Consider the following 24,614-nt stretch of genomic DNA (forward strand, 5'->3'; position numbering starts at 1 on the left):
AAACTTGATGGACAAGAAATGAATGTTAAAAAGCTATGCAGAAAAGAAGATATCACAAATAATGGAGAAGACAACAGTGTATTTTGTCTTGGTAGCCTCTTGTATTTGCCACTATTTTTTTCTTTCTGGATCCACCTCTGGTGCTGTCAGATGTTAACCCTGCCTTGAATTTAGGCAGCCTGTTCCAGACTTCCATGGATGTACTGTCCCTGGCTATCTCCTTTAGTTGTTAATCAAGTCACTGTGCACTCAGCAGTCAGGTTTAAGCACCATAGGGCAGGACAGAATCTGTCCTGGAGTGAAGGCTATTGTTTCCCCTCAGGCTGCTGCTGCTCAGAGGGGGATGGTCTGCCTAATCAGGATGGCTGCTGCTTAATCGTGTTGGCTCAGTCCCAGGGTCCTGGTGGCTACTCTCTCAGTTCTCTTCCCAAAGCCTCCACCCCCAGTCTTTCCTCAAGTCTCTCTAGTCCATACTGCCCCACCTTCGCCAGAGTCCAGGGTAAGTGGCTGCAAATGAAACTTTGTGTGTTGGCTCTTTAAATGGCTCTTGCATCTACAGCCATCTGCCTTTGCAATTTTGCCACTGGTTGTTATGGGTATACTTTCTGGCTCCAGTACTCTAGGCCGTCAATTCTAGCTTAGGGTTTAGACCCCGTTCTCCTCAAGGGGATCCAAGTGGCCACTTAATTATCCCTCTGGTATTGCTGCTTGTGGACGCCCAGCCAGACCTCTCAGGTCCCTACTGCACTCCTTACCACTCAGGTTGTGCAGAATCTGATTCTTCTGTCTGTCTGAGGTTATATGGCTAGGTTATTTTAATTTTAAAATAAATATTTATTTTGCTATTACAGTTGTCCCATTTTTTGTTATACCCTTTATTTCCCTCCACTCAGCACCCCACTCCTGCCAGCATTCCCCATTAGTTCATGTCCATGGGTTGTACATATCAGTTATTTGGTTTCTCCATTTCCCATATTATTCTTAACCTCCCCCTATTTTGTACCTACGACTTATGCTTCTTATTCCCTTTTCCCCCATTCTCCCCCCCCCACTCCTCCCTGCTGACAACCCTCCATGTGATCTCCATTTCTGTGATTCTGTTCCTGTTCTAGTTGTTTGCATACTTTTTTTTCAGGTTTAATTGTTAATAGTTGTGAGTTTGTTGTCATATTACTGTTCATAGTTTTATCTTTTTCTTAGATAAGTCCCCTTAACATTTCATGTAATAAGGGCTTGGTGATGATGAACTCCTTGAACTTGACCTTATCTGGGAAGCACTTTATCTGCTCTTCCTTTCTAAATGGTAGCTTTCCTGGATTGAATAATCTTGGATATAGATAATCTTTCATGGCTTTGAATACTTCTTTCCAGCTTCTTCTTGCCTGCAAGATTTCTTTTGAGAAATTAGCTGATAGTCTTATGGGAACTCCTTTGTAGGTAACTGTCTCCTTTTCTCTTGCTGCTTTTAAGGTTCCCTCCTTATCTTTAACCTTAGGTAATGCAATTATGATATGCCTTGGTGTTTGCTTCCTTGGGTCCAACTTCTTCTGGTCTCTGTGAGCTTCCTGGACTTCCTGGAAGTCTATTTCCTTTGCTGGATTGGGAAAGTTTTACTTCATTATGTTTTCAAATAAGTTTGCAATTTCTTGCTATTCCTTTTCCCCTTCTGGCACCCATATGATTCACATATTGGAATGTTTAAAGTTGTTCCAGAGGTTCCTAAGACTCTCCTCATTGTTTTAAATGTTTCTTCATTCTATTCTGGTTGAATGTTTATTTCTTCCCTTTGTTCCAAATCATTGATTCGAGTCCTGGTTTCCTTCCCATCACTGTGGATTCCCTGTACATTTTCCTTTAATTTTACTTTGTATAGCCTCCACTTTTTCCTCTTTTGCAACCACACTCAACCATTTCTGTGAACATTGTGATTACCAGTGTTTTGAATTCTAAATGTGATAGGTTGGCTATCTCTTTATCACTTAGTTCTGTTTTTGGTGCTTTGATCTGTTTGTTCTTAAATTTGGGCCATATTTTTTGTCTTGGCAGGCCTGTTATGTAGTAAGGGGTGGAGACTTAGGTATTAGCCAGGGTGGGGCAACTTACATCACTGCATTGTGGCACTGTATGTGGGTTAGTATTGGGTACCACTCTGTGTGGTTTCAGAGACTATAGCCCCACAGGAGGAAGCCCTGAAAGGGGCTAGTAAGTCTCCCTGGAAAACCAGGTAACAAAAGTAGCAGGCATGACCAGACACTAACACCAAGGATTCCCATGGGAATCAGGCCTGAAATATACATTATATCCTTTGAAGCTTACTCTGCCGAGCATAGCCCTGCTGATATAAACCAGATGTTTAAGTTCAAGGCATAAGGAGTAAACTCCTTATTTCATGAAACACGTCTTAAAAACTATCTGGCATCAGCATGACTAACAGACCCTGACCTATGACAAATCTCTGTGTTCCTTCAATTGTTATCTATCAGGTATAGGTAATACCTGTTTTTGTAGGACTATAGCCTTTTCACACTGATTGATGAGCTATGCATGTATGCTGTACACACTTACACATACCATTCCCAGGAAAAATCGTTTGGGAGAAGGGCTCGAGGCTTTCCCCACAAGGGGGAATCACCATCCCCTTTCCCACTGGAACAACAAGATTGTGTCCAAGATGCCTTTTTATCATCCACAGTGGCTAGGACAGCTCTGCTGGATGGGGCATCTCCCACAGGGGAGTTGTCTGAGAGAGACGAATGCCTCTCAGCTGGCTTTCAATCACTTCCCCTGGCTACCCACAAGCAAACTGGACCCTTATGGTGCTGATTCCCCTGTGGGTGGTTTTGTGTATGTTCTAGGACCCTGTGGGTCTCTCCAATTAACTGTCCTGTAAGGCTGGGAGTTTCTCCCATCATTGCAACCCGCACAGGTTTTTATAGTCAGAAGTTTTGAGGCTTTCTTTTCCCTAGCTGGGACCCTGGGTTGTGGTCCGTCTCCCTCCCCAGTTGTTCCTCCTAGTTTATCCACATGCAAATGTGGGACTGCCTGGTCCTCCAGCTGCCTCCTCACCTGGTCTCCCAACCACCACCTTGCCTGCCCCAGTCCTCCAGCCTCTGCCTTGCCTCAAATCCTCTCTGCCCTTGCTTCCTGTCTCTGCACTTCCTACCAGGCTGGGTGAATATTTCTTCTTTAACTCCTTGGTGGTCAGACTTCCATACAGTTCAATTTTCTGGCAGTGCTGGTTATTTTTTTTTTAATTTGTTGTTGTCTTTCTCTTGGTTGTGCGAGGAGACAAAGTGTATCACCTATGCCTCCATCTTGGCCAGAAGTCACAATGATCTGAAAATGTAATTTAGAGTTCTGGCCAAGATGGAGGTGTAGGTAGAAACCCTTCACTTCCTTGCACAATCAAAAGGAGGATAACAACCAATCTAAAAACAATAAACAACCAGAAGAGCCAGAAAATCAAATTGCATGGAACTCCAACAAAAAATTGCATGGAAATCCAACAAAATTAAAGAAACAGTCAACTAGACCAACTAGACTGGTAACAGGGAGATGGGCACACTGCTGGACAGAGAGAACCTGTGGCAAGACTGCAGACTGCTCTGTCAGGGCTGAAAAGACCTGCGGAAGCAGCTGACCAGACTGTGCAGCAAAGTGGAGACTGGCTGAGAGAACCCAGGGCAAGGTGGTGGACCATGCGGGTGGGGCTGGCTAAATGGGAAACTGAGACTCAAAGCTGATTGTGGACTACAGTGGAGGTTGCCACAATGCTAGAAACTCCCAGTCTCATGCAAGAGTTTTTTGGAACATGGGTCTAGAGCTGGGTAATTGAACTGCATTGTTTCCTCTCTGACCCTTCCCCCACAAACAGCACCACTACGCAGCAAAGAGGGTTGCCCTGCCCTGGCAAATACATAAGGCCCCACCCCCTTACAATTTAATACATACTCTAAGACAAAGAAATATGGCCCAAATGAAAGAACAGAGCAAAACTGCAGAGAAAGAGCTAAGCAATGAGGAGATAGCCAACCTATCTGATGGAGAGTTAAAAAAACTGGTAATCAAGATACTCACAAGAATGGATTGAGCTTGGTCAAAAAATGAAAGAACAAATGAAGGCTATCGAAAATGAAATAAAGCAAAATATTCAGGGAACCAACAGTGACAGGAAGGAAACCAGGACTCAAAGCAATGATTAGGAACAAAGGGAAGAAATAAACATCAAAGTGAAACAGAATGAAGAAACAAGAATTCAAAAAAGTGAAGAGAGACTTAGGAAATTCTGGGACAACCTTAAATGTTCCAATATCTGAATTATAGGGGTGCCAGAAGAACAACAGCAAAAAATTGAAAACTTATTTCAACAAATAATGAAGGAAAACTTCCCCAATCTGGAAAAGGAAACAGACTTCCAGGAAGCCCAGAGAGTCCCAGAGAGATTGGACCCAAAGAGGGACACACAAAAGCACATCATTATTAAGTTACCCCAGATTAAAGATAAAGAGAGAATCTTAAAAACAGCAAGAAGAAAGGGCAGAGTTACTTACAAAGGGGTTCTCATAAGATTATCAGCTGATTTCTCAAAAGAAACCTTGCAGGCAAGAGGGGCTGGAAAGAAGTATTCCAAGACATGAAAAGCAAGGATCTACATCCAAGATTACTCTATCCAGCAAAGCCATCATTTAGAATTGAATGGCATATAAAGTACTTCTCAGATAAGGTCAAGTTAAAGGAGTTTACCATCACCAAGCCCTTATTACATGAAATGTTAAAGGGACTTATCTAAGAAATAGAAGATCAAAACTATGAACAGTAAAATGACAACAAAGTCACAACTATCAACAATAGAACCTAAAGAAAAAACACCAATGTAAAGAAATACTAAACAAACAACCAGAATAGAAACAGAATCAGAGAAATGGACATCACATGGAGGGTTTTCAGTGGGGAATGGGAAGGGAAGAATAGAGGGGAAAGGTACAGGGAATAAGAAGCAGAATTGGTAGGCATAAAATAGACTGGGAGAGGTTAAGGATGGTATAGGAAACAGATAAGTGAAAGAACTTTTAAGTACAACCCATGAACATGAACTAAGGGTGGTGGGGGGGGGGGGAATGCTGGAGGGTTGGGGAGTGCATGGCAGAGGGGAGATAAAGGGGGAAAATTGGGAAAATGGTAATAGCATAATTGATAAAATATACTTTAAAAATTTTTGTATAACCATTTTTCCCTTCACCATTGATTTTCCATTGGTATTCATTTTTCCTATGCAAATTTTAGAGCAAGGAAATGTTTCACTAATGAACATTTTTTTTTTCAAATCAGATTTTGATTCTTCTCTCACTGAATATTTTCTTTTTTGATCATTATTCCTCCATATCAAGTTTTTCTAGAGGATAAATTTGGCAATTATATCTCACCAAGAAAACTTAGTTCTTAATTTTTTGTTAATATTTACTTTTTTACCTTACACTTTGTGTAGTTTTTTATTTATTCAGTTTTAGTTGGAGCTGATTATTTTAATGATATTACTCATTATAAAATGGGTAAAAGAGAACTCATTTGTAATCTGGTTTCTGTAGAGTGAACATTAAAGCCAAGTATGCAATAGGGGAAAAAAAAAGATGTAATTTAAATTATATGACAGTGACAGTACAAAAGCAAGGGATAGTAATGGAAGTTATGTTGGAGGAAAATAAAATTTTTGTATAGTACTGAAATTAAATGAGTAGTAATCCAAACTAGACTGTTTAAATTAAGATGCTAATTGTAATCCCAGGGTAAGCATTAAGAAAATAACTCAAAATATATAGAAAAGAAACAAAAAGGAATTGAAAAGGGATAACCAAAAATATCTAACCAAAAGGAAAGAAAGATCAAAGAATAAAGAAATACTAATGACATAAAACATAATAAAAAAGAAAATGGTAGGTGTAAATCCTAATTTGCAGTAATTATATTAAATGTAAATGGATTACATATCCAACCAAAAGTCACACACTGGCAAAATGAATTTAAAAAATGATCCACCTAAATAAATACACACACAACACACACAAGCTCTATATGAAGAAACTACAAAATTCTGATGAATAAAATGAAAGAACTAAATAAATGGAGAGACATTCCATGTTCATGGATAGAAAGATTCAATACTGTCAAGATATCAGTTCTTCCCAACTTGATCTATAGATTCAATGAAATCCCAGCAACTAATTTCATGGACATCAAAAAGCTGATTCTAAAGTTTATATGTAGAGCCAAAGGACCTAGAATAACCCACACAATATTAAAGAAGAATAAAGTTAGATGAGTGACAATGATTTCAAGACTTACTATAAAGCTACAGTCATCAAGACAATATGGTATTGGTAAAAGAACAGATATATAGATTGATGGGACACAACAGAGAGCCCAGAAACAAATCCTTATTAATATAGTCAACTGGCGTTTGACAAAGGAGTAAAGATAATAAAATGGAGCAAAGACAGTGTCTTCAACAAATGGTGCTGGAACAACTGGACATCCACTATGCAAAAAAAATAAAATAAAAATCTAGACATTGACTTTATGCTCTACACTGAAATTAACTCAAATATATAATAGACCTACATGTAAAACTATAAAGCTATAATGTAAAACACTAAAAGATATCATAATAAAAAACCCAGATGACAGCGGGTATGCTGATGCCTTTTTTAGATACAATGCCCAAAGATACAACCCATGAAAGAAATAATAAATTAAAATTAAATTCTTCTAATTTGCTAAAGACAAGGTCAAGGGAATGAGAAGACATGTTGCAGACCAGGAAAAAAATATTTGCAAAACACATGACTGTTATTCAAAATTTACAAAAAACACTTAAAATTCAACAATAAGAGAACAACTTGATTAAGAAATGAGCCAAGCACTTTAACAGATACCTCCCTAAAGAAGATATACAGATGCAAATAAGCATATGAAAAGATACTTCACATTATGTGCCATTAGGAAAATGTAATTAAAACAACGAGATACTAATATGCATCTATTGGAATGGCAAAAATTTGGAACACTGATAACACCAAATTCTAGTCAGGATGTGGAGCAACAAGAGCTCTCATACATTGCTGATAGAAGTGCAAAGCAGTACAGGCAGTTTAGTGCGCTATTACAAAACTAAACATACTTTACCTTATGATCCAGCAATTGCACTCCTTGGTATTGTCCCAAAGGAAGTGAAAACTATGTCCATGTAAAAACCTGCACACAGATTTTACAGCAGTTTTATATAAAAGTTGGAAGCAACTAAGATACTATTCAATAGGTGAGTGGATAAATAAGCTAGGATACATCCAGGTAATGGAATATTGTTCAACATTAAAAAGTAATGAGCTATCAAGCCATGAAAAGACATAAAGGAATCTTAAATGCATATCATTAACTAAAAGTTAATCTGAAGATGCTACATACTGCATGATTCCTACTTGTGACACTGTGGAAAAGGCAAAACTACAGCGACATAAAAAGGTCAGTGGTTTCTGGGGTGAGGGAAGCAGGGAGGGTGAAAAGGCAGAACAGAGAGAATTTTCAGGGTAATGAAAATAGTCTCTAAGATATTATAATGATAAATACATGTCATTGTACATTTGTCCAAACCCACAGAATGTACAACACCAAGAGTAAATCCTAAAGTAAACTATACACTTTAAGTGATTATGATTTGTCAATGTAAGTTCATCCTTGGTAACAAAGGCACAATTCTGCATAGTGATGCTGATAATGGGGGAGGGGGCTATGCATATGTGGGGTCAGGAGATATATGGGAAATCTCTGTACCTTCCTATTTTGCTGTGCCCTTAAAATATTCTTAAAAAACAAAGTCTTTAAATAAAATGGACCCAGAAAGCATAAAACAGCATAAATTGGATTCCACTAAAATAAAAAAAAAGGTCCAACTATATGCTGTCAACAAATGGTACACTTTATATTCAAAAACAAAAACTGGCTGAAAGAAAAAGAATGGAAAAATTTATACCATAGAAGCAGTAACCAAAATAGAGCTGAGGTGGTCACACTAAATAACACAAAAATAGTATTAGACAAAAAAATGTCACTACAGACAAAAGGAAGACATTTTACAATGATAAGAGGATCAATTCGTCAGGAAGATATAATGGCTATAAACATACATGTACCTAAGAACAGCACACCAAAATACAAGAAGTAAAACTGAAAACCTGAAGGGAGAAATAAACAATTCCACAAAAATAGTTGGATATTTTAATACTCCACTTTAATGAACAGAAAATGAGGCAAAAGAGATCAACAAAGAAATAGCAGTCTTGAAGAATACCATAAACTACCTTGTAGTAGACATCTACAGACCACTCCAGACCCAACAAGAGCATAATACACATTCTCCTCAAGTGCACATGCAACTTTCTCCATGGTAGACTATATGCTATGTCATAAAACAAAACTCTAAATTAAAATAGAATTAAATCATACAAAGTACAGCAGGTCCTCTAACAATGTCATTTCCTTCAACACTGTATCACTGTAACATTGAGGTATTGTTGGAACTTAACCCTTGTTTACATCAATTAGCCCATGGTAAAACTGGTTTTGTTACACATCTTTTCACTTAAAGTAGCAGAACCTATCAACAATGTTCAGTGAGGGCTTGCCGTATGGTCTATGATCACAATGAAATTAAATTAGAAATGAACAACAGAAGAAAATCTGGAAGAATCACAAATATATAAAAGTTAGACATATTCCTAAATTACCAACAGGTCAAAGACAATACAATAAAAAATACACAATGCTTTAAGATAAATGAAAACAAACATATAAGATATCAAAAGTCATGGGACATAGTTATACTAGTGCTTAAAGAGAAACTTATAGCTGTAAATGCATATATTAACAATGGACAAAGAAATCTAATCAATAACCTAAACTTTCACCTTAAAACTAGAAAAATAAGAGTGAAATAAACCCAAAACAAGCAGGAAGTAGGGAATAAATGAGATAGAGGAGAGAAAAATCAGTGAAAAGTTGGTTCTTTTAAAGATCAACAAAGTTGAGAAACTTTTAGCTAGACTGACCAAGAAAAAGAGAAGACTCAAATTACTACACTGGGAATAAAAGAGGAGACATCATAATAACCACCCTTATAGAAATAAAAATGATTATAAGAGAATATTATGAAGAAAAGTATGCCAACAAATAGGTAACAAAGAAGATATAGATATATATATAGATATATATATCTATATATATACTCATATTCCAAAAAGGCACAGACTACCGAGAATATGTTCAAGAAAAAGCAGAAAATCTGAATAGACCTATGAAAGGTAAAGAAATTATTTTAAAAACTTCCCCCTCCATACACAAACAGCCAGGCCCAGATGGTTTGACTGTTGAGTTCTATAGAACATTTAAAGAAGAATTAATGCCAACTGTTTTCAATCTGTTTCAAAAAATAGAAGGGAACATGTCACCATTCATTTTATGATTACAGTATTACACCGATACTAAAAGATACTCCAAGAAAACCACAGACCAATTATATCTTATGACTACAAAGGCAAAAATCCTCCAAAAATGTTAGCAACCTGAACCAACAACATATAGACAAATATGTACACCATGACTAAGTGGAATTTATCTCAAGAATGTAAGGTTGGTTTAACATTAAAAAATCAATTAATGTAATATATCAATAGAATAAAAGACAAAAACCACATGATCTCAATAGACACAGAAAAAAATCATTTGACAAAATCTAACATACTCTCAAGTATAAAAACACTCCAACAGTAGAAGGGAATTTCCTTGACTTGAATTAGGGTATCTAATGAAAACCCATAACTAACATAATGAGTAATAGTGAAAGACGGAGGAGTTTCCTCTAAGATCAGAAAAAAGAAAAGGGTATGTACTCTTATCACTTCCATTCAACATTGTAATGATGATTCCAACCAGTACAATAATGCAAGGGGAAAAAACCAAAAGCCTTGCTTCCATGTCGGAAAGAAATATGGAAAACCATTCAATTTGCAGATGATGTAATATTAGAGTTAGAAAATTCTAAAGAATCCACTAAGAAAAACTATTTGAGTTAATGAGTTCAACAACTTGGCAAACTGTAAGATTTATATACAAAACAACTGTATTTCTATAAGTTTAAATTAAATTTTAATTCTATTTCTGTAAGTTCTGTAAGAAAAAGATACTCTTTTTCAAGTTAAGGCAGTTTCCTTCTATTCCTAATTTTTGAGGGCTTTTTAAAATAATGAGTCTTTGCTCAATTATGTCAAGTACTTTTTCTGCATCAATTGACATAACTGTGTATTTTTGTGTCTTTAACCTGTTAGTGTGGTGAGTAACACTGACTCATTATCAAATACTGAATGAGCCTTGCACCCTCTCTCAGCACTGCTTAAGTGTTGCGCACAAACATTTGTTGTTATAATTTCATTCAATTCAGTGTATTTCCTCTGACCCATGAGACAAACACGTCCATTCTCACCACTTTTATCCATCATAGTATGGAAGTTTAGCCAGAGTAGTAATGCAAAAAAAAGAAGTAAAAGGCTTCCATATTGGAAACAGGTTAAATTGTGTTTTCATTTATACAGAACATCCAAAGCAATCCACAAAAATCTACTAGAAATAATAAGCTGATTTAGCAATGTTGTGAAATATGTGATCAATATAAAAACTTAGCATTTTTAATAAGGAAAATAATGAAATTAAAATATGAAAACATTTACAACAGCATCAAAAGTATGAAACATTTAGGGATATATTTGACAAAAGATGTGAAATGGCTGTATACTGAAAACTATAAAATGCTGAGAAAAATTAAAGAGGGCCTATAAAAATCACAATTTCTACTGTGTTTAGACTCATAGCTCAGAAGACTAATTAAGATATCAATTCTCTCCCTTAATGACCTATAGATCCATCACAATCTCATCTAGAATCCAATGAGACTTTTTTGTAGAAATGGATAAGCCAATTACAATAATTTGATGGAAATGCAGAGGATCAAAACAACTTTGAAAAAGAAAAATTATCAGTCCTAACACTATCTGATTTCAAGCAACAGTATACAAAAAGTGAGGTAGTAGCTTAAAGCCAGATAAATGGAACAATAGAACAAAAAAGAATGTCCAGAAATATACCCACCCTACTGGACAATTAACTTTGACAGAGATGCAAAGGCAGAAGTAGAAAAAGTATATTCTTTTCAACAAAGTATGCTGGAACAACTTAATATTCATAAACAAAAAACCCATGAACCTCAAATGATCTGTCATACCACACACAAAAATTAACTCAAAATCAATTGTACACCAAAATATAAGAACTAAAAACATAAACTTTATAAACATGAAGCAAAAACATAGGACTGGAAGGAGAAATAGACAAATAGACTATAGCTGGAGGCTTCAACATCCTCTATGTGATTGATAGATCAAGCAGGCAAAAAAAATCAGTAAGAATACAGAGGACCTGAACAGTACTTCAATCAACTTGGTCTAAGTGAAATTTAGAGAACATTCCATCTAACAACATAATGCACATGGACATTTGCAAAGATATACCACATTTTGGCATACAAAACACATCTTAACAAATGTAAAAGAATAGATACAAACTATACAAAGTATGTTTTCAGAGCATAAAAGAATAAAACTGGAAGTCAATAACAGAAAGATAGCTGGACAATTTAAAATGTTTGGAAATTAAACAACATATTTCTAAATTAATGGGTTAAGAATTCTCAAGAGAAATTTAAATATTTCAACCAAATTAAAATACAAGTTATCCTGCACAACAAAGTAAATGCATTTAATGTCACTGGACTGTACTCAAACATAATGAAGATGGTAAATTTTATGTTATATGTATTTTGCTACATTTAAAAGTATTTTTTCAAATACAACATCAAAATTCATAGGAGAGCTAAAATAGTGCTTACAGAAAAATTTATAGTATTAAATGCATATTTTAGAACAAAAGAAAGATCTAAAACCAATAACTCAAGCTTCCAACTTAGGAAATTAGATAAAGAAAAACAAATTAAACCTAAAGAAAGTAGAAGGATGGAAATGATAAATTTGTAGCCAAATTAATCAAGAAAAAAAGAGAAGACACAAATTACCAACACTGGAAATAAAATAGGGTTCATCACTACTAATCCCACAGATATCAAAAAGATAATAAGGAAATACTCCAAACAGATCTGTGACCATAAATTTGATAATTTAAACAGACCAATCCTTGAAAGCTACAAACTACCAAAACTCACTCAATAATATACAGGAGATATAAATAGACCTGTATCTAACAAAGAAATTAAATTAGTAGAAGACCTTCCCCCCAAAAGAAACCACCAGGCTCAGATGGTTTCACTAGTGAATTTCACCACACTGTTTAAGGGAGAATAATACCATTTTTACAATCTCTTCCATAAAACAGAAGAGCGATCACTTCCCAACTCATCTTCTAAGGCCAGCATTTACCTATTCCAAAACTAGATAAATATATTACAAAAAAGAATACTATAAACCAATATCTTTCATTAATTTAGATGTTAATACTAGCAAAGTGAGTCCAGCAACATATAAAAAGAGTAATATATCATGATCATGTGGGGTTCATTCCAACAATGCAAGGCTGATTCAACTTCTGTAAATCAATTAATGTAATTTATCATATTAATAGATTGAACAAGAAAAACCATATGATCATATTAATATATCCAGCAGAAACAAAATCGAACATCTATTCATGACAAAAACTCCTTTTTACAATAACAGGCTGACTTGGGCTCAATGGCTAGTACAAAATTAGTGATTAATATATGTTAAGATCTCTTCCCATAATGCCCAATGCAACAAGATTCTCTCTGCTGAAACCAATAACTACCACCATTTAGGTGACAAAAATGATACTACTTCCACCCTATGTTGTTAAATCACCTAGAAAAATTTGTTTTTTCAAAAAGTATAAAACTTAAAAGTCTAAAATTTAATATAAAGAAAAATATTTCTATTTTATTTCATTTTCACAAATGTAACAAATTTTAAACTTTGATTTCTCTACAAGGTCTACCACTGATCTCTACAATCTATAGCAATTTAGACCATTAAAGGCATTCACACTTTAAAAATCCACATTTCCCTGCTGAAATATCAAATCATTTGCATTAGGTGGAAGAGAAGAAAATGATCTAAATGAGAATACTTTCCCCATGTGCACCAGGAAACATACACAACTAATCATTAAGAGAAGAAAACCTCTCCTGGGGTCATGCTTATCATCTATTTTCAATAAGCTTTTTACTCAGAGGAAAGAAATCACTGAATAGAGTCAGCTAGCTTTGTAAAGCCTTTTACTGACAAAATTAAGCAGGTTAAGTTAGATGCATGCTAGGACCTTTGCAAAACAGACAAGTAGAGGAAACGTGGAGATTAGTCAGCTCTGGGGCTGAGAAAATGAACGCAGCTGTGAGGAAGAAAGAGTTACCAGTCCAGTACCAGGGCTCACTAGGACATGGTGAAGATAAGCTTGTTCAGGAAACCCACTAATATAAAGTACAGAAATATAAGACAAGTTAAAAAAATAAGAGCAATAATGGCAGTGAATATTTTAAAGTATCCAGCTCAGGATGGTCAGCATCTAGGAGGAACCTGGCCTGCAAGAGACAACAGGTGGAGGAGCTGGGAAAGACAGACACTGGAATTACCTGCAATATATTATTTCAGCAACATACTAAAATGTTACAAATTGACTTAAAATGGTAAAACATTTCTTTTTTCATTTTTAAAAACACTGTATTTATATTAAGAGGGAGCAGAATGGAGAAAGAAAGAGAGAAACCTCAATGAGAGAAACATCATGGGTTGCCTCTAGTACGCCTCCAATGAGGTACCTGGCCAACAACACAGGCATGTGCCCTGACCAGGAATAGAACTGTTAACCTTTCAGTTTACAGGACCACACCCAACCCACTGAGCCACAACACTCAAGGCTACAATGGTTAAATAATTTCTATTAAAACTGTACACATAGTTTATAAAACAAATAGGCTGAGAAAAAAAAATCTCATAGCCTTGAAAGAGATTGATCTAAAAGCTGATAATGGGACTACGGTTGACTTTAATTTCTTCATAATGCATTCTTTCCTTTTTTATTTTTAATATTTTTCCACTTTTTAACTTTTTAATTTTTATTTTAATTATTGTTCAAGTACAGTTTTCTGTCTTTTACTCCCATCCCAGCCCATCCCCCCAGACCTCCCCACCTCCTTCTCATTTCCAATGCCCCCTAGTTTTTGTCCAGGTGTCCTTTATACTTCTTCCTGTAAACCCTTCCCCTTTTCTCCTGAAATTTCCTCCCTTCTGCCCTCTGGTCACTGTCAGCCTGTTCTCAATTTCAGCATCTTTGGTTATATTTTGCTTGTTTATTTGTTTTGTTGTTTAGGATCCTGTCAAAGGTGACATCATATGGTATTTGTCTTTCACTGCCTGGCTTATTACACTTAGCATAATGGTTTCCGGTTCCATCCATGCTGTCACAAAGGATAGGAGCTCCTTCTTTCTTTCTGCGGCATAGAATTCCATTGTGTAAATGTAGCAGAGTTTTTCAATCCATTCATTTACTGATGGGCACCTACGTTGCTTCCAGCACTTGGCTATTTTAATTGCGCTGCTATGAACATTGGGGTGCATAGGTTCTTTCTGATTGGTGTGCCAGGGTTCTTAGGATAGAATCCTAGCAGTGCTATTGCTGGGTCAAAAGGAAGATCCATTTTTAGATTTCTGAGAAAATTCCATTCTCTTTTCCATACTGGTTGTACCAGTCTGCAATTCCACCAACAGTGCACTAGGATTCCCTTTTCTCTACAACCTCTCCAGCAATTGCTGTTTGTTGCTTTGTTTATGATGGCCATTCTGACCAGTGTGAAGTGGTATCTCACTGTGGTTTTCATCTCTCTGTTAGCTAGCCATACTGAGCATCTTTTCATGTGTCTCTGGATCCTCTGTATGTCCTCCTTGGAGAAGTATCTGTTCAAGTCCTTTGCCCATTTTCTAATTGAGTTGCTTGTCTTCTTAGAGTGGAGTCGTGTAAGTTCTTTATATATTTTGGAGATTAAACCCTTGTCTGAGGTGTCATTGGCAAATGTTTTCCTATATGGTTGGTTTTCCTTTCATTTTAATACTGTTTTCTTTATCCATGAAGAAGCTTTTATTTTGATGAGATCCCACTTGTTTATTCTTTCCTTTATGTCCCTTGCTCTAGGGGACATATCAGTGAAAATATTGCTATGTGGAATATCTGAGATTTGCCTGCCTGTGTTCTCCTCTAGGACTTTAATGGTGTCACTGCTTATATTTAAACCTTTTATCCACCTTGAATTTATTTTTGTGAATGGTGTAAGTTGGTGTTTGAGTTTCATTTTTTCACATGTAGCTGTCCAGCTTTGCCAACACCATTTGTTGAAGAGGCTATTTTTACTCCATTTTATGTTGCTGCCCCCTTTGTCAAATATTAATTAACTGTAGAGACTTGGGTTTATTTCTGGGCTCTCTGTTCTGTTCTGTTGGTCTATGTGCTGGTTTTTATGCCAGTACCAGGCTGTTTTGATTACAGCGGCTTTGTAATACAGTTTGTGTCATGTACTGTGATCCCTCCTACTTAACTCTTCTTTCTAAAAATTGCAGCAGCTACTTGGGGTTGTTTATGGTTCCATATAAATTTTTGAAGTGTTTGTTCTATGTCTGTGAAATATGTCATTGGTACTTTAATAGATATTGCATTGCATCTGTAAATTGCTTTGGGTAGTATGCACATTTTGATGACGTTAATTCTTCTAATCCATGAACACAGTATGTGTTTCCATTTGTTTGTGTCTTCCTTGATTTCTTTCTTCACTGTTGTGTAGTTTTCTGAGTACAGGTCTTTTACTTCCTTGGTTAGGTTTATTCCTAGGTACCTTATTTTTCTTGTTTCTATATCAAATGGGATTTTTTTCTTGATTTCTGCTTCTGATATTTCATTGTTGGTATACAAAAATGCCTTTCATTTCTGGATACTGACTTTGTATCCTGCTGTTTTGCCAAATTCATTTTTTCGGTCGAGCAGTTTTTTGGCAGAAAGTCTTTTGTAAGACTTTCTGTGTATACTTTCATGTCATCTGCAAACAATGACAGTTTTGTCATTATTTTCAGTGACAAAACACCTTTCCAACTTGGACGCCTTTTATTTCCTTTTCCTGTCTTATCACTGTGGCTAAAACTTCCAATGCTGTGTTGAACAGAAGTGCTGAAAGTGGACAACTTTGTCTTCTTCCTGATCTTAGTGGAAAAGATTTTAGATTTTGCCCATTGAGTAACATGTTGGCTGTAGATCTCTCATATATGACCTTTATTATGTTGAGGAATGCTCCCTCTATTCACACTTTACTGAGTGTTTTTCTCATAAATGTATGCTGTACCTTATCAAATGCTTTTTCCACGACTACTGATATTATCATGTGATTTTTGTCTTTCCTTTTGTTTATGTGATGTATTACATTTACTGGTTTGCGAATATTGTGCCATATTGGCATCCCTGGGATGAATCCAACTTGGTCATGGTGTATAATCTTTTTAATGTATTGTAGGATGTGGTTTGCCAATACTTTGTTGAGGATTTTAGCACCTATGTCCATCAGCGATATTGGCCTGAAGTGTTTTATTTGCTGTGTCTTTATCTGGTTCTGCGATTAGGATGATGCTGGCTTCATAAAAAGAGCTTGAGAGTCTTCCATCATTTTGAATTTTTTGGAATAGTTTGTGAAGGACAGGGATTAGCTGGTCCTTAAAAGCTTTGTAGAATTCTCCTGTGAAACCATCAGATCCAAGGCTTTTGTGTGTTGGAAGTTTTTTGATTACTGCTTCAATTTCATCTGCTGTTCTTGGTCTGTTCAGGCTTTCTGCTTCTTCTTCATTGAGTTTTGGAAGATTATATTTTTCTAGAAATTTGTCCATTTCACCCAGGTTTTCAAATTTCTTGGCATACAGTTCTTCGTAGCAATTTCTTACAATCCTTTGTATTTCTGTGGTGTCCGTTGTAATCTCTCCTCTTTCATTTCTGATTGTGTTTATTTAGGTCCTCTCTCTTTTTTTCTTGATGAGCTGCATAAAGGCTTGTTGATTTTGTGTATCTTTTCAAAGAACCAGCTCCTGGATTCATTGATTCTTAGAATTGTGCTTTTACTCTCTATGTCATTTAATTCTGCCCTGATCTTGGTTATTTCCTTCCTTCTACTTGCTCTGGGCTGTATTTGTTGTTGTCCCTTGAGTTCTTGTAGGCATAGATTTAGGTTGTTTGTTTGAAATGTTTCTGTCTTTTTTAGGTAGGCCTTTATCACTATGAACTTCCCTCTCAGAATGACCTTCACTGTGTCCCATAAGTTCTGGATTGTTGTGAGTTAATTTTCATTTGTTTCCAGAAACTTTTTGATTTCTTCCCTAATTTCATTTATGACCCATTCATTGCTTAACAGCATGCTATTCAATATCCATGATTTTGAGTGTTTTGGGTTTTTTCCCTTGGGGTTGGTTTCTAAATCCAGTCCCTTATGGTCAGAGAAAATGCTTAGTATGATTTCAGTTTTCTTGGATTTGTTCAGTCTTGTTTTGTGTCCCATCATGTGTTCTATGTTTGCAAATGTTCCGTGTGCATTTGAAAAGAACGTGTATTTAGCTTCTTTGGGATAAAAGGCTCTCTATATATCAGTTAAGTCCATTTCATCTAGGGCATTGTTCAATGCCACAATATCTTTACTGATATTTTGTTTGGAAGATCTGTGCATTTTTGACAGTGGGGTGTAAAATCCCCTACTATAATTGTGTTGCTGTCAATATCTTTCTTCAAGTCCTCTAAGGTTTTCTTGATGTATCTGGGTACTCGTATGGTGGGTGCATATATATTTACAATGTTTATGTCCTCTTGATGGATTCTTCCCTTGAGTATTATGAGGTGGCCTTCTGGGTCTCTATTTATGGCGCTTTTTTGAAGTCAGTGCTGTCTGATATGAGTATTGCTACCCTGGCTTTTTTTGCCTGTCCATGTGCTTGGAAAATTTGTTTCCAGCCCTTCACTTTCAGCCTGTGCAGGTCTTTTATACCGAGGTTGGTCTCTTGTAGGCAGCATATGTATGGGTCATGTTTTATTTTCCATTCAGCTATTCTATGTCTTTTGATTTGAGCATTTAATCCATTTCCATTTAAGGTTATTATTGATAGATACTTATTCATTGCCATTTTCATATCTGTGTACCTCTCTGTCTCTGTCTTTTCCTTCTTTTCCTTAAAGCAGTCCCTTTAGTATATCTTGCAGAGCTGGTTTGGTGGAGGTGTATTCTTTTAGACTTCTTTTGACTGGGAAGCTCCTGATTTGGCCTTCTGTCTTGACTGGGAGACTTGCTGAGTAAAGCAGCCTTGGTTGCAGTCCTCTGGTTCTCATTACTTGGAACAGTTCTTGCCATTCTCTTCTGGCTTGGAGCATTTTCATGGAGAAGTCAGCTGCTAACCTTATCAGGGATCCCTTGTATGTTACTTCCTGTTTCTCTCTGGCTGCCTTTAAGATTCTCTCTTCTTCTTGGAATTTTGCCATTTTAATTATGATGTATCTTGAAGTGGGCCTCTTTGGCTTCCTCCTGATTGGGACTTTCTGTGTTTCCTGGATTTGTGTGACTTTTTCTCTCATCAAATTGGGGAATTTTTCCATCATTACTTTTTCAGATAGGTTTTCTATTCCTTGCTCTTCTTCTCCTTCTGGTATCCCTATTGTACGGATATTATTACGTTTCATCTTGTCTTGCATTTCTCTTAATCCCTCTTCATTCTTTCTGAGCCTCTTTTCTTTTTCTTGCTCTTTCTGGGTGTGTTTTCCTACTTTGTCCTCCAGCTCACTGATCCGATCTTCTGCTTCATTGATCCTGCTTTTCATTCCTTCTACTATGTTCTTTAGTTCAGAAATTGTATTCTTCATTTCCTCTTGGCCCTTCTTGATAGTTTCTATTTCCTTTTTCATGTTCATATAATTTGCAGTGAGCTCATTGTAGTTTCCCTGTAGTTTCTGGTAATTCATTGTGAGCTCATTGAGTTTCCTAATAACCATGGCTTTGAACTCAATATCTGATAGTTGAGTTGCCTCTATTTCATTTAGCATTCTTTCTGAGGCTTCCTCCCTTCCTTTCATTTGGGGATTGTTTCTTTTTCTTTCCATTGTTTGTGAGACTCTTCTTGTTAGCCTCAGCTTCTAAAATTGATCTGTTCTGGCTCCCTGGGTTTATGGTGTGAACTTCTATGGTAGAATACCTGTGAGGTTCAGTGATGCAGTCTCCTTGATCTCCCAAGCTCACTGGTCTTGGGCTGTCATTTAAGTTGGCTCTGTGATTGTCTTTGGGTTTTGATTGTTGTTGGGTCTTTCTTTGGTGGGTCCTTCCCACCAGCTGGTTAACTAAGGATCACTCTGTCCACCACCAGTTGTATTTTGTTGTGCTGGTGAGGGCAGGTTGTGTTGAAGCTGGTTCTTCTGTGTGTCCAAGATTTTGAGGATTCTCCTTTGTGCTTGTTCAGTTGTTTGTTCTGGATAGTTTCTCCACTATTTAGTTGTATTTCCAGAGAGGTCCTGGATTGAGGTTAGTGTGGCTTCCACTCCCTCCTTCACCTTCTTCTGTTGTTATCTGTTGGTGGTTCCTTTGTTGTTGGGTTTCCTCTTGCAGCAGGTATCCTGGTGTTCACGACTTCCACCTGCTCTCTTTTTTGATCAGTTGGAGGAGAAGGCAAAATGGTTTAAGACAGGAAGAGTATATTCTATGATATTTACAGTAGCAGCCGGTAGAGAGAGACAGGAGGTCCTTTGACTATGTAGTGTTAACCGTGATCTTCCACCCAACTAACCACTTTTTAGAAAGGATGGAAAGAAGGTAAGACTCTTGTTGGGGACAGAAGGATTGTATGTTGGATCAAAAAGCAGCGAGGTTGTGGGAGCTCAGAATCTGAGGTAAGGAGAGTGTAAAGGATAGTAAATAGATATAGTGTGTGTGAAAATAGAGTTAACCACTACAGTAATAAAGTTCAGGAAACTGTGAAGTGGGCTAAGATCTGGGAGTGGTGTTGTGAAGTATTTACAATTGTATGGAACAGCTATTATTTACAATAATATTAGAGCAACAATCATATGACAGAATCTTTGTGATCTGGATAACAAGAATAGGGAGTATAGGACTTCGAGTAGTGTGTTAATGGAACCCAAGTGAAGTGAAGGACAGTAAATTAGAAATACACTATGAAAGAGAGAATAGGGGAAACCTGTCAAGTGATACAATATAACCAGCCAAGCAAAGGAGACTAAAAAGAAAAAGAGGAACACAAAAACACTATTAAAATAAAAGATGTAAGAATAATGAAGAAAAATGGTGATACACATATGCAATAACTTGCAGGTTCTCTGTAATAGCAAAGTGAAATTTGTCACACTTTCTCAGCTGTTGGATGCCCCCTCTTTGGGCCCAACTCTGGTCTTTTCACAGTTCCAAGTTTTTTTGTCTCACTTGTGGGTATTTTTTTAAAAAACAGCAATACTCATATCAGACAACACTGACTTCAAAAAAGCGCCATAAATAGAGACCCAAAAGGCCACCTCATAATACTCAAGGGAAGAATCCATCAAGAAGACATAAACATTGTAAATATATATGCACCCACCATACGAGTACCCAGATACATCAAGAAAACCTTAGAGGACTTGAAGAAAGATATTGACAGCAACACAATTATAGTAGGGGATTTTACACCCCACTGTCAAAAATGCACAGATCTTCCAAACAAAATATCAGTAAAGATATTGTGGCATTGAACAATGCCCTAGATGAAATGGACTTAACTGATATATAGAGAGCCTTTTATCCCAAAGAAGCTAAATACACGTTCTTTTCAAATGCACACGGAACATTTGCAAACATAGAACACATGATGGGACACAAAACAAGACTGAACAAATCCAAGAAAACTGAAATCATACTAAGCATTTTCTCTGACCATAAGGGACTGGATTTAGAAACCAACCCCAAGGGAAAAAACCCAAAACACTCAAAATCATGGATATTGAATAGCATGCTGTTAAGCAATGAATGGGTCATAAATGAAATTAGGGAAGAAATCAAAAAGTTTCTGGAAACAAATGAAAATTAACTCACAACAATCCAGAACTTATGGGACACAGTGAAGGTCATTCTGAGAGGGAAGTTCATAGTGATAAAGGCCTACCTAAAAAAGACAGAAACATTTCAAACAAACAACCTAAATCTATGCCTACAAGAACTCAAGGGACAACAACAAATACAGCCCAGAGCAAGTAGAAGGAAGGAAATAACCAAGATCAGGGCAGAATTAAATGACATAGAGAGTAAAAGCACAATTCTAAGAATCAATGAATCCAGGAGCTGGTTCTTTGAAAAGATACACAAAATCAACAAGCCTTTATGCAGCTCATCAAGAAAAAAAGAGAGAGGACCTAAATAAACACAATCAGAAATGAAAGAGGAGAGATTACAACGGACACCACAGAAATACAAAGGATTGTAAGAAATTGCTACGAAGAACTGTATGCCAAGAAATTTGAAAACCTGGGTGAAATGGACAAATTTCTAGAAAAATATAATCTTCCAAAACTCAATGAAGAAGAAGCAGAAAGCCTGAACAGACCAAGAACAGCAGATGAAATTGAAGCAGTAATCAAAAAACTTCCAACACACAAAAGCCTTGGATCTGATGGTTTCACAGGAGAATTCTACAAAGCTTTTAAGGACCAGCTAATCCCTGTCCTTCACAAACTATTCCAAAAAATTCAAAATGATGGAAGACTCTCAAGCTCTTTTTATGAAGCCAGCATCATCCTAATCGCAGAACCAGATAAAGACACAGCAAATAAAACACTTCAGGCCAATATCGCTGATGGACATAGGTGCTAAAATCCTCAACAAAGTATTGGCAAACCACATCCTACAATACATTAAAAAGATTATACACCATGACCAAGTTGGATTCATCCCAGGGATGCCAATATGGCACAATATTCGCAAACCAGTAAATGTAATACATCACATAAACAAAAGGAAAGACAAAAATCACATGATAATATCAGTAGTCGTGGAAAAAGCATTTGATAAGGTACAGCATACATTTATGAGAAAAACACTCAGTAAAGTGTGAATAGAGGGAGCATTCCTCAACATAATAAAGGTCATATATGAGAGATCTACAGCCAACATGTTACTCAATGGGCAAAATCTAAAATCTTTTCCACTAAGATCAGGAAGAAGACAAAGTTGTCCACTTTCAGCACTTCTGTTCAACACAGCATTGGAAGTTTTAGCCACAGTGATAAGACAGGAAAAGGAAATAAAAGGCGTCCAAGTTGGAAAGGTGTTTTGTCACTGAAAATAATGACAAAACTGTCATTGTTTGCAGATGACATGAAAGTATACACAGAAAGTCTTACAAAAGACTTTCTGCCAAAAAACTGCTCGACCGAAAAAATGAATTTGGCAAAACAGCAGGATACAAAGTCAGTATCCAGAAATGAAAGGCATTTTTGTATACCAACAATGAAATATCAGAAGCAGAAATCAAGAAAAAAATCCCATTTGATATAGAAACAAGAAAAATAAGGTACCTAGGAATAAACCTAACCAAGGAAGTAAAAGACCTGTACTCAGAAAACTACACAACAGTGAAGAAAGAAATCAAGGAAGACACAAACAAATGGAAACACATACTGTGTTCATGGATTAGAAGAATTAACGTCATCAAAATGTGCATACTACCCAAAGCAATTTACAGATGCAATGCAATATCTATTAAAGTACCAATGACATATTTCACAGACATAGAACAAACACTTCAAAAATTTATATGGAACCATAAACAACCCCAAGTAGCTGCTGCAATTTTTAGAAAGAAGAGTTAAGTAGGAGGGATCACAGTACATGACACAAACTGTATTACAAAGCCGCTGTAATCAAAACAGCCTGGTACTGGCATAAAAACCAGCACATAGACCAACAGAACAGAACAGAGAGCCCAGAAATAAACCCAAGTCTCTACAGTTAATTAATATTTGACAAAGGGGGCAGCAACATAAAATGGAGTAAAAATAGCCTCTTCAACAAATGGTGTTGGCAAAGCTGGACAGCTACATGTGAAAAAATGAAACTCAAACACCAACTTACACCATTCACAAAAATAAATTCAAGGTGGATAAAAGGTTTAAATATAAGCAGTGACACCATTAAAGTCCTAGAGGAGAACACAGGCAGGCAAATCTCAGATATTCCACATAGCAATATTTTCACTGATATGTCCCCTAGAGCAAGGGACATAAAGGAAAGAATAAACAAGTGGGATCTCATCAAAATAAAAAGCTTCTTCATGGATAAAGAAAACAGTATTAAAATGAAAGGAAAACCAACCATATAGGAAAACATTTGCCAATGACACCTCAGACAAGGGTTTAATCTCCAAAATATATAAAGAACTTACACGACTCCACTCTAAGAAGACAAGCAACTCAATTAGAAAATGGGCAAAGGACTTGAACAGATACTTCTCCAAGGAGGACATACAGAGGATCCAGAGACACATGAAAAGATGCTCAGTATGGCTAGCTAACAGAGAGATGAAAACCACAGTGAGATACCACTTCACACTGGTCAGAATGGCCATCATAAACAAAGCAACAAACAGCAATTGCTGGAGAGGTTGTAGAGAAAAGGGAATCCTAGTGCACTGTTGGTGGAATTGCAGACTGGTACAACCAGTATGGAAAAGAGAATGGAATTTTCTCAGAAATCTAAAAATGGATCTTCCTTTTGACCCAGCAATAGCACTGCTAGGATTCTATCCTAAGAACCCTGGCACACCAATCAGAAAGAACCTATGCACCCCAATGTTCATAGCAGCGCAATTAAAATAGCCAAGTGCTGGAAGCAACGTAGGTGCCCATCAGTAAATGAATGGATTGAAAAACTCTGCTACATTTACACAATGGAATTCTATGCCGCAGAAAGAAAGAAGGAGCTCCTATCCTTTGTGACAGCATGGATGGAACCGGAAACCATTATGCTAAGTGTAATAAGCCAGGCAGTGAAAGACAAATACCATATGATGTCACCTTTGACAGGATCCTAAACAACAAAACAAATAAACAAGCAAAATATAACCAAAGATGCTGAAATTGAGAACAGGCTGACAGTGACCAGAGGGCAGAAGGGAGGAAATTTCAGGAGAAAAGGGGAAGGGTTTACAGGAAGAAGTATAAAGGACACCTGGACAAAAACTAGGGGGCATTGGAAATGGGAAGGAGGTGGGGAGGTCTGGGGGGATGGGCTGGGATGGGAGTAAAAGACAGAAAACTGTACTTGAACAACAATTAAAACAAAATTAAGAAAAATAAACATTTTTAAAAATAAAATTCCCATTGCCTTTAAAATCAATAAATTTTACAGAAATAGGAAGATTTTTGGACATAATTTTCTACCAAAATAGAGA

General features: G+C 36.5%; 1 protein-coding gene and 1 long non-coding RNA gene across 2 annotated transcripts in view; both read right to left on the reverse strand.

Annotated features, from left to right (window-relative positions):
* PTPDC1 (protein tyrosine phosphatase domain containing 1) overlaps positions 1-24,614 on the reverse strand; it is a 95,850-nt gene that overhangs the window by 67,489 nt on the left and 3,747 nt on the right. The window lies entirely within an intron of this gene.
* LOC118499639 lies at positions 3,936-24,614 on the reverse strand. Its single transcript, XR_004902145.1, has 3 exons — positions 24,604-24,614; positions 15,694-15,701; positions 3,936-4,091 (listed from the first exon to the last, which is right to left on the reverse strand). It is a non-coding gene; the product is annotated as an uncharacterized LOC118499639 (long non-coding RNA).

Source organism: Phyllostomus discolor, chromosome 3 (genome assembly GCF_004126475.2).
Source record: "Phyllostomus discolor isolate MPI-MPIP mPhyDis1 chromosome 3, mPhyDis1.pri.v3, whole genome shotgun sequence".
Classification (NCBI taxonomy): domain Eukaryota; kingdom Metazoa; phylum Chordata; class Mammalia; order Chiroptera; family Phyllostomidae; genus Phyllostomus; species Phyllostomus discolor.